Raw genomic sequence first — 12,713 nt, 5'->3', positions numbered from 1 at the left:
ATTGTGGTAGCGCTGGAGAAACATTAGGGAGTCGTCCATTCTCATTGTTTTGTGATGGTCGGACAGCATCTTGGGAACTTATCGCACACACAGTTTGCGGTACTGAAGTCTCTCACTTGCAATGGTGTAGGAGCTGACCTTGAAATTTCTGGAAACGAATCACTCGATATAGAAATTTTGAATCGATGATTTTCTCGAATTGCCTCATCCACTCGCTCAACGAGATCATCGGTTGACACTCGCTTCCTTCCCTGACTGCCTACATCATGAACATCTGTACGTCCTGCACCATTGTTGCACTTTGCTGTCATTCATTGAAGTTTCACCGTACACATTATTTATTCATCGATGAATTTTAGCTGCATTACACCCCTCAGCCTGAAGAAATTGAATTGCCGCACGCACTTCACACTTGGCAGGAGATGCTATTGTTGTAGACATGTTTACATGCTAGCTGCATGTTCAGAACTAAACGAAATGACGCGGTGTAATTGAAGGCCATACTAGAGACGCCGAGCAACACATATCCGCAAAAGTTCATCCGACTTTTGCGCGGGTTTTTATTTCACGACTGATCGGACCTTGAAAAAAAATAACCCTTGTAATATGTTCTTTATATGTTGTTTGTTCATTAAATACGATTTTTTTTTAAGGTAGCATATTCATAAATCTCATATTTAATATTTAGAAAACATAAAAACTGAACTATACCTCTATAAAAGTTGATATTTATTAATTAATATTTAGCTAATTTTTTTGTACTAGTTTGCTTATAATATTAAGATATTCTTTAATTTGACATTTAAGTCTTTTTTTGCCTATGGGATCCTTTCATTCCACAAGTCCTTCTCGATGGAGAGCCAATTGCTATTTCTCCTGATGTTAAATTTTTAGATCTGCTCTTTTGATAGTCATCTTATGTGGGTCAAACATAAAATAGTTAAAAGCTAGATGTTTAAAAATTCTAGATTTGCTATGAGTCCTTATCAACACCAAGCAGGGAGACTACTGATCACGTATATTGCATTTTTATTATTCTTTTGTTCGGTCTCGTTTGGATTATAGTTGCATTTCCTACTCTTCAGCACATCTTATCGTGCTTAAGATGCTGGCTGCTGAATACCACGCTTTTTTTCATCTTGCTACAGATGCCTTTAGATCAAGCCCCATAACAAGCATACTTGTTGATTGTGGTGAGTCATCGCTATAAGATAGACATGACCAGCTGCTAGCATTTTACTCTACCCATCTTAAAGGACAATCAAATCACCCGGTTTTTTAAGCAGTCCTCCCAAATCCTCATTAACAACAGTATGAAAACCATCCATGTTACACAGCACCAATGGGTATCCATACCCGGTGTTTACTGTACCTTTTAAATTTTTACATGCCTTCTATTTACCCAACCTAAACCTGTTCATATCCTCCGGGGACTCCTTAAATTTTAATTATGACTTCACCATATAAATGTTTTACTAAATTCTATCCAAGACAAACACCGACGCAGTAATATACAAATATACATGGATGGATCATAGATTGGATGCACCTATGTTGTAAATGACCAAATTTATATGTTCTATTTACCTGGTATTACAAGTATCTATAATGCTGCACTGTACATCATCAATATGAATTTGAATATCATTAAATCGTTACAGCCTTATTTATAGCGATTCGTGTAGTGCACTCCAAGCTTTAGAAGATTTGAATTATATCTATTTGTATTTGACATCCTATCGTCACTGAAGTTAATAATGCAATTGCTGAGTTAAACTGTTGCAACACACAAGTAAGTTTCTGCGGGATCTCTAGCCGTGTAGGAAAGGAATCCCGGGTAATGAACATATAAATCTGGGGATTTCGCTGTTAAAGACGCATATAACCGACTATCTTTCACTACTCGTGTTACTATTACAGATTTTAGTAATTCTATTTAACACTATCTTAGAGAAAGACACCAAGGTGCTACAGTAGATAATAAATCCCCGATACATCAAGGATACTGTGCTGCAGTGGCGGCTCGTAGCTAAAATTAGTTGGGGTAGCTGCTCCAGAAAATGTTTTTCTGGGCCTTTTCAAGGCCATGGTTAAAGTTTTCTGTAAAATAAAAAAAAAACAAAAAAATTAATCAAATAGAATAGCTGGTAGCAAAATAATAATCTAATTCTACACTTCATCACATTCAAGAATATGGTACACAGTTTAACCGAATAAATAATAAAATATCAATACAGATATTTTTTAGAATTATTGTATATTAACTTAATAAAATGTCCACTTAAAAACAATATAATCCAATGGTGCTTAATTTAAATTTCTATGTACACAGAAACAAATCCATAATTAATTTTTCTAATTATTTTCTCTTTCACCCTTCTACCATGTTTTGGACATAATTGGCGATCAATGAGTTCTCTTGCTTTCCACCATCTTCTGAACACTACTGAAAAAAAAAATCTAATTCGCTTTCATATTCCTTTTACCGACAAAACTATAAAAGTAAACAAAAAAAGGAATGTTCCATATACACGTGGAGTAAAATAAAACTAACTTCCACTAGCATGCTGAGGTCCGCACTGTGGGAGTGACAGTGTTCTCTTTCCTTCACAGCCTTGCGTGCAGCTTCCTATGTGTGCATTTGCACAACAGCCAAACACCACACCACTGGAACTGTGAAGTACACAGTTCCATATAAAGATTTTTGTATCTTTTATATAAACTTGGGAATGGCTACTGACATTATATATATTACAAGTATAAAGAAAGAATCAAAAGAAAAAAAGGACTTATGATATTAAATGTTATCGATAATATCAAGTGGAAATAGGAGTGCTGCATTTCCACAGTGCCTATACGCAAGCTTCCACTGTTGTGTTGCCTTGGAACTCTTCAATCCAGAGAGAGGTTTTTGTTTTTTTTTAATACCCATAGCCTATTTGTAAACGGGGAATGTTATTCCTCGTTTACGAATATGGCATACTACTCTTACACATGGACACCTAAATGAATCAATCGATGGATCCGTTTGTGACTGCTTGAACACCACATCTTTGTGGATTGTGTTTGTTTTGCGGCATTGCGACGGAAATTTAAATCAGGAACTAACATTCAAGATAGTCTAGGAAACAGTATGAGGATGTTATTGAATATTTGTTTATTGATTCTTAAAGTCAGACATCTATAATATTTATTGTAATAAGTTTTTTAATATTTTATATTGTGCTTTATGTTTCCCATGTTATTCTGCGGTTTAATTTTTAATTTTTTTTTTTTTGTATTTCTGTTATTTAGTTTATATATCCATATGCCATTCACCTTAGCTATTCTTGTGGAAGTTTGTTTATACTCATCAATGTTTCTTTGTCCTCTCTTCTTCTTAGCTATAGATGTTGAAAGTTCATCGGTAGTAACATTATCACTTTTTTGTATAGAACAAATTATTATTTAATAAAAACAATAACATTCTTCATAAAAATAACTAAAGAAATACTTTAATAAACTTACAACATTCAACACTCAATAGACAAATAATTATAAACAACTACTAGCACATTCTCGTAGAGAATAGTAACACTAATCTAGTGTTAGTTTTGAGAATTACATAGGTCCTGGACTAGTGTTTTCAAAACAAACAATATCATTTTCATTCATTTTATTGTATAAAGAGCAATGGGAGTAATGCAGTTTTCAGATAAAACATGTGTTACTTAATGTTAAGAAGGAAAATGACAATATCTCAAAATTGAAGAAACCTGGACTCGTGCAGTTTTCAATACAAACGATTCAATTACGTAATTTAATATTTTTTTATTATAGCGATACTCTTCTTCTCATTAGATGTTATGTAATGAATGACCTTTCTATTAGGTTGTTAAATTGCAACAATAATATTATTAAGTTTTATTTTATAGATTTATCAAAATATTTAAATTTTGTTGATTTGTTATTAATAAAAAAAAAAATCAAATAATTATGTTTACTGGTCTTGTAATTTTATATTTTTATTATATTACATTCTGATAGTTTATTAGGTTCTTATTATTAATGCAATCAAAAAAAATATATTTTTTTTAGCTTTGTTTCCTTAATTCAAAAAACATTCACATTACTATTTTTTTGCAGATAATTTTCATGACTTATGTATTTAACTCATGTATTAATAATTATGTAATTATAATAAAAAATACTTATTTTTGAAAGTTTACTATTCTTGATTTATTATTTGAGTTTAGAAAATAAAAGAAAGAACAAAGTTTTGTGGTGTTTAATTCTCATAAAACTTTTTACTTTTATTATAATTCTTTTGCTTAATTTTAATTCAGTTTTAAATAAATATATTCTTAAGAGTCCGATACCAAGCAGCTTCCTGATTAAACCGATGCAAGGGAGATACTGAAATTAGTAAACCAAGGAAGACGATTACAGAAGGCCCCAGGCTTTGACTTAGTGACACACAACATGCTTGTCATGCTACCCCTTAAAGCCATCGAGTACATCAGGAATCTGTTTAACACTGTTCTGCGGATGTATTGCTTCCCAGCGGAATGGAATGTGTCGCAGGTGGTGATGATTTTGAAGCCAGGGAATCCTGTACAGGAAGTTTCTTCTTACAAACGAATTAGCCTGTTACTGGTCTTATCTAAATTGTTTGAGAAGCTACTGCTGCATAGGCTCAAGCCAGTGTTGGAGAGTAAGGGGATAATTCCGGACCATCAGTCTGGGTTCAGGTGTGGCCATTCCACAATCGAACAGTCCTACAGAGTCATCAGTGGGTGACTGGAGGAGCAGAAATTCTGCTCGGCGGTGTTCTTAGACATCCAACAAGCCTTTGATAAGGTATGGATACCTGGCTTGCTTTACAAGTTAAAGCTACAAGTTCCTCAACCCTACTTCCTAGTCTTGCGGAATTACCTTAAGGGGCATTTTGCTCAGGTGAAATGTAATGAGGAATTTTCAAGATTCTTTGAGATTGGGTGTCCCTCAGGCTCTCTGCTGGGCCCTGTGTTGTGTATTCCATATTCGCTGCGGACATACCGGTCCTGGATGATTGCATTGTCGCCGATGACACTGCTATCCTGGCCGTTAATGAAGACCCTGGCCTAGCCTTGCAGCACCTACAAATTATGCAATGATTCCAGAACAAATTAACGAGGGGAATTGCCGAAGCGCCGTAGTTCACGCGGAATGATGAGATTCACAATTAGCTGGAGCTCTAGTCGGTTCATGAGACTGCACAACAGCGCAATGTCAAATACCTTCAGAGGCTTGAGAATCACGTAAACCACTTTGCAATTAATCTACTCGATAACAGCAGAGACGTCAGACGGTTGAGACATGCCCATGACTCAACCTAAGTCTACTCGACTTAGGGTCTGCGTAACAGTCTGGAATCTAATATCGTCAATTTTAGTGGTTTTGTATTTAATTTCTTGTTACTTCTCTTTCTTTTTCTTTTTTATTTGTTATTAATATTTGTTTTGTGGACCATATGGTGCGGAAATTAATGGTTGGTTATTTATAGCTGAGCGTGAAATTTCATATTGGACTTTAAGTTTACTTGCAACTATCTATTATATATTACTTATTTTGAGGAATATTTAAGGACTTCCTTATCACGTGCTTTTGTCAGAGAACTTACTTATGGCTCCGCAGGAGAGCCGATTGTAATTATAACTGTTATTGAGCAGGAAAAAAAAGTGTATATATATATATATATATATTATATATTGTCGCTGAATGGCTTCGATGGCACGTGGCACTTACTAACCTTATGATAGGACTGAAAACGGCCGTTTTTGTCGTCGAATGGCTGCGACAGCTCTTTGTAATTACTAACCTTATGGTAACCCCTAGAAGGGCTGTTGTCGCCGAATGGCTTCGATGTTTCGTAATTCATTACCTTGTGGTGGCACTGAAAAGGGCCGTTTTAGCGTTAGCTCTGAGAAGAACTGCTGGGTCCAGAAGCTGGTCTCCGGCGAAGTCGGGAAGTTGCGGCTCGTCCATTTAAGTCAGCCCGGGCTTTCCCTCAGAGGCAGTTGGGTTCCCACTACAACATGGCAGTGGTGGCCCCCAGAGGCCCGCAATGCGGGTCGGCGTCGGTCGTTTTTTGCCGGCGCGACCGAGGCGGTTCTCCCTGAGCGATCCCATGCTGAGCCGGCTACTTCTGTTGAGTCCACCGGCCAGGGTGATTGAATCCCGGCGAGCTGGAGCAGGAAGGTAGTGCCCGCGTCCAGCGGCTCCCTGAGCCGCTGGCCTCTGCTGGTCCGGCGATAATGTTGGCGTCCGCCGGGAGGACCCACGTTGAGGCAGCCAGAGAACTTCTTCTGTTTTCTTCCATCTTCTTCTTCTTGGTCTTCTTCGGGTGGTGGTCGATGATGAATTAAAAATTCACTCTTGTGTACGCTCTTTTATTGGAGCCTGAGGGTGGTGAGAGAACTGCGCTGTCATCTGCGTGGCGGTAGTGATGTTTGTATCAGCACGTCCGTATACTTTGCACCAACTCACATCTGAGTTGCTATACCGTGTTGGCCCGCCGATATAAATTAGGCATGTGGTAACAATATATAATTGGCTATGTGCATACTATATTCCTTACTATTATACTTCAGCAGATTAACAAATCTCTAGTGCAAATTTAACTTTTATTATCTTTGTTTATTCATTTAGTTTTGTCAAATAATAATACATCTTCTAAGTGAAACTAAAAGAATTATTCTGATAATTATGCACTGGTATGATGATAAAATACAGCCTTAACAAGAAGTATGTGATTTATTTAATAATAGATTTCAAAATGGAGAACCAAAAAGTAAATCAACTGTGACCAGAACGTATATAACAATTTGAAGAAACCATCACTGTAAGAAATCAGCACTGAAGAGACCAAAACTGCCCCTAATGACCAAAAATTTAAATGTTTGTTGAAGACCATTTAACGATTTGGGAATGTGTTATCTGACATGACATTAGTTTTTTTCATTTAACAAAAAATAATTTTCTTCCTTATACATAACACCTTGTGTAAGAGCTTTCAAAAGAAATTATTGATCATCATGTTTGGTTTTGTGATATTTTAATGCAAAAATAGGCTTGGACGCAGATTTTTTTAAATTCATTATTATTTATACTGAAGTTATGTTCATGTAAATGGTTGTGTGAATAGGCATAGCTATCAATAGTGGAGCAATGATAATCCCAGATGGATGTTAGAGGATAATACATAGAACCCTGAGAAAGTAATCGTTTATGCATGCATCATTTGTAATCATATTATAGGGCCTTTTATTTAGATGAAATCCTACAGAAGATGCTTATTGCAACTTGTTAGCCAATAGGATTTTACTAAATATCCAAGAAACATTTGGACATCAATCAGTTAACTAGTGGTTTCATCAAGATGGGGTGCCACCACATTATTATTTAATTAAACACTTCCAGATCATTAGGTAGGTCGTAGGTTAATAGAATGGTCTGCAGATCTGTTGTCTTTCTAGATCATTTTTGTGGTTACCTAAAACTTAATGTATACAAAAGAAGAACCTGTTAACATAGATGACTTGAAAAGGCATGTAATTGATGTATCTGCATATATACCACCAAAAATGGCAAAAAATGTTATAAACAGATATTACCTAAAGTTAGCACTGCCAATCTGCAGAGGAAACGCATTTTAAATATTTCTCATAGATTAGTATGTTTTCAAAATTTATTGTATTAAATTATTTAGGACCAAAAACACTTAATTAAATATTGTGATAATTAAAGTAAATAATATCAGTTGACCTAGTCATTTAATTTTTTGTAGTAGTGTTGCAAATTATTTTTATTACCGTCAGCATGGATTACCACCAGTTTTCAGCAATTCAGCTGGCTGCCATGGCAAGGCTTGAAAAGATACTATTGTGTCTAGACTGGATCACTATTATAAAGATATGAGATGATAACTACCCCATGTGCAAAACAAGCTGTTAATTACATTGGAGAATAATACATACCTCTTTCAGGTTCCAGATCTCCTTCACTTGATCTGCGAAATCTCTGTACTTCACTAAATTTTCACTCATTTCACTACATTTTCCTCAAGTTGTTTGCCAGTGGAATAGCAATATCTATCACCAGGTAATCTTTTCCTGTTTGTCAGTTATTATATTGTCAGGCCTGTTATATTCCCTGACTTATCTGTGAGAATTGTATATCATAATAGATACGGTATCTTGCTTTTTCAAGTACAAATAGAAGAATACAGCAAATGTTCAAGACTGAATCTTCAAGAATCTTTAGGTCCATAGCTATATCCTGATGTAGTATCTTGGCCACAGTATTGTGATGATTTATGATTTGGCTCTTGGGGCCAAAACCTGACAATAGACACATGTTCAGTTGATTCACTGATTTTGACACAGAGATGGCATAAGTCTGATTCAACCATAGGATCTTTCACTATATGCTTTCTGTAACTGAGGGTGCTAATGACCCGATTCTGTGTGGCAAATACAAAGCCCTTAGTTTCAGCAAATACCCCTACATTCTCCAGCCATCGAAAGGAAGCATCATAGTCGTCCACCTCCACATCCATAAAGCACACAATGAATCTGCCATGAAGCTCTTTTCCTCTTTAACCATACACATCTTCTCATCAATTCGTGCCTCAGCCAAGGGTTGGAAATCATTCTTATTTAGCTGTAGTGGAGTTATGAATATCACCTCCTACTACCACCTACCTATCTGTGGAGTATGCTAAGGATGCTCCTTTCTCTAAAGAAATCCCTGAGGTTCTGCAGTTGTTTTGCATGTAGCACAAGGAATTCATCGATCCACAACTACCTTTCTTCGTCGATAAATTGAACTGCTCAACCAAGCTCCTTAGATGGTGGACACAGAACTTTGCAAACATCACATGCATAATTCGATTTAGTCCCTCCAGATTTTTGTCCATTTTACGAAACTGAAACTATATGTAACAAGCAGAACTGCAAATATGTTCATTGCCTTTTCTTTATAAATGCCATTCAACTGGGAACTCACAACAGCCTTAACTTGACCTTTGAAGTCAGATGTTACAGTTTTCTCTTGCATGACAATGGTTCAATCCCACATCTTGCAAAAAACAAAGATATTACTAAGTTTCGTCACACTCCATAGCATGAAAACCATGTATGTCATGAAAACTGTGCATGTCAAAAAACCAGGAGCACCCATTGTAAGTACTTCACACCTCTCAATTTGCAACCACTGGCCCCTCCATAAGACATTAACCCAATATTTGTCCAGATCAAAACCCATGTGTACATTCACACTGAACCATTCAACCAGGTTAACAAGTCCCCCTTAAACCTTCTTGAGAGCTGGAAAAAGGCTTTATATCATCAACATATATGACGTAACAAAATATATTGGTCCATCTGGAAGCCCTGTTTAATAGATTTCAGCAGTTTGGATAATGGGTTCAATGCCAGGCAAAACCAAAGGGAACTTAAGACATCAGTTTGAACAATCTTTTGGAAGATGTCTTTACATCACCAGTGCTCCAGTGCTAGTTGGAGCTTTATTCACAGCAGACAGCTGAAAAAATATTTGCCACATTCCTATAATTCGCCTCATGCTGCCAATAATGACCGGATTGATCTTCTACAGCTTTAGCATTTCCAAAAGCCAAGAGTGTGGCACCAAGTCAAGAGCAATCCTGAAATCAATATAGCAGATAATCAATATACACTGTATAGCAGACTGATTTTCCTCTTTTTTGCAACCTTAGACTATCAATGACCAACTGCTCCTTGCCATTCCTACCACCCTTGCAACAATCTTTTTGCTCATCCACTATCACCCACTGTCGTTCCAGAAGTTCATCAGTCTTCGTACTGGGGTTAGATGTTAATATCTTATAAATAGTAGAAAGACAGGTAATAGGAATTTATTTATATTAGTTATCCGATGCAGGAACAGTGTTTGGGATCAAATAAGCTACTACTTTCATAAACATCTCTGGCATTAGACCTGCTTCCTAAAATATTTGAGAGTAAATCTTTGCAAGTCTTGCATGCACATTTAAAAAAACTTGTACAAAAGCTCTGCATCCCATCGATATCCAGTGTCTTCCAATTATATCCTTACTGTCAGCACAACCTAAATCAGAGGCGTGATCACATAATCAAACATAAATGGGATTCGGTTACTTCTCCCTACAGTTCCAATTCTCCACAGCAAGAAGTGATAGATTCCGACCATATTATTTCCCAATAATCGAATATAGCTTCCCTATTAGGAGCAAAATTCTCTTTACTATGCTATTGAAATAGAACTTAAAACCTCTTAAAAAGCTCAGCCTGATTAGTACTAAACATGATTCTGTCTTGCCTAAGATTGCTTATCTTGTAGCCAGTGTTCTACAAGTCAACACCAAAGATATTGCTTTAGGAAATTGAAGATCTCAGCCCCGGTTCCATTCTTTGCACTCCTGTGAGATTAAATTATGATTTCTGACAGACTAGAAATCTTTCCCCAGGGTTATTGGTCTTTGAAAAGTCCCTTAACTGACCAATCTGCCTTCTCAGCTTATCAACTTTCCATACAGACATCTTTCACATGTTGTAAAGGAAAACACCTTCCTTACTGTAGGTCTCTTGAAGCACTGGCCATTTCCATGTGTCAAAATTGGGGCACCAATGTAAAACAAGTCATGTAGCTCCTTTACAAATGTTGTATCCTGCATCTTGCCAGTTATTAAATCATTTACATGTCAGCACATAAGTTCTTTAGTACACTTGTGAATCTCAGTATACGAGGTCTTCTTGTGGCATCTACTACATCAAATTGTTCTCAAAGATGTCATATATGTCACTAATATGAATTATTGACATTGATGATTTCAGAAGTATTCCTTTCATCATTAAATGAATTATTCACCTATCCGAGTTCCCATAACATTTGCTGCCTGTTTGCCACCATACATCCATAGGCAGTTGACCAGCAACAAACAATTATCTACATTGATAAAGAATGTTCTGAACAATCTTAGTTTGAAATTGTGGAGTACTGTCAACCATAACCCTATTCAACTGCACACTGTATGGTCTTATATCAGTTTCCACTGTTGTAATTTGTAAGCAGGAGCGGTAAAGAATGGTATTATTTTCGAGTGTCCATTTCAACCGCTTCCAACCATGTTCCACAGGGGGTGGAGGACTCCTGAGAATCAGGAGCAACTTTCTATACAGAAAAAAACAATCCAGATAGTCGCTCACCAGTTGACTGTATTGGGGTGCAGCCATTCCTGTTCTCAAAAGAATGCTGTTTTAGGAAGCTAGTTGTGGACTCAGTAACCAACACACCATCCAAGGCCTGTGCATTATTGTAGCAAGTAATTGACAGTAGACATGCTGCTACCACATCTACTAGTGCGCGCCAGTCCTGCTTCATGGCCAGAAACAAAAGAATAGATTCTTAGTTTGAAAAAGAATCTGCAGCCACCAAAATTCTGGAGCACCCAAATCCAGGTAAAGTACTGACTTGCTCAGGCACCTCGGGGTCTTCAGCCTCCATAAAGAAAAAGGCCTCCTCTTAAATAACTACTATTATTATTAGTGATATTTATTGTTATGAAGGCTGTTATTATTTATTATTGTTTGCACCATTAATACCAGCGTAACTATAGAAAACTTGTTGTTGGATGTAATTCTAAGCTAATACAAAATAAAAAGTTACTTCAGAGAGTTTACCTAGTTTTATTACTAAAACGATTTTTCCCGTTTTTGTAAATTTAATTAAAGAAATGTTACAGAATTAGCTTTGAGAAACACAGAAATGTCATTTGAAAGTATAAGAATTTTAGCTGTTGTATGTTGTGTTCCTTTGTTAATAGCAGTGATAAAATGTTTAGGAAAATTCTTTGTTTCTTTTTTTCAACCAGTTTTTTGAAGCAGTACCAATACATGCGCATTTATCCCAGCTATATTTAAAATGCTTTTAAATACAACACAAGGCCAGAGTTTTGTAATTCTTGACACTGAATAGGAGGCACACAATCTGTCTGCAGTATCCCACCACCTGTTGTAGAATTACAATCATTTATAATTTCTGGTTTATTATTTTCATCTACATTGCAGTGTCATGCATAGTAGATAATAATACTACTGCATTATTTTTATGAGTTACATGTGAAAGCTGAATTTTGTTTGGTTGATAATCATACATTGAAGAACTAACTTCTTTGGTTTTGCTGGTCATAAATTCTGGCAGAATTTCTGTTTTGTTTTTTCAAAGAATTTCTAAAGAGTTAAATTCTTCATCAGTAAATACAATGCAAACATTATGCTGGTGTATAATAATTATCCGTTATAATATTACGTTTTGTGTTTTCAGTTGGCTGGACTAGTCTTTTCACCACATCAATAAACAAATTTGAAACATTTTACGGCCAATCTGGCTGTTTTCCACAGTAGATTTCGTATTCGTTAGTATAAAATTTTTTTGCATTGTACAATGCATACATTTTTATCCTGTATTTTGCAGGCTTATTAGGCAAATATTGTATCCACAAACAACATCTACAAAATGGGCGCAGCATTTCATTGATTGTCGCATACTTGCTTAGTGAATAACTTGTTTGAGACAAATGGATCATAAAAGGTGCTAATTTATCAGTTTTACATCTTTTGAGTCAGGTAGCAAAGTTGAAAAATCTAGCAATCATACACAGCCCAAGAAAATAA

Source organism: Lycorma delicatula, chromosome 1, assembly GCF_047948215.1.
Source record: "Lycorma delicatula isolate Av1 chromosome 1, ASM4794821v1, whole genome shotgun sequence".
Taxonomy (NCBI): Eukaryota; Metazoa; Arthropoda; class Insecta; order Hemiptera; family Fulgoridae; genus Lycorma; species Lycorma delicatula.
This window is presented reverse-complemented; position numbering follows the sequence as displayed.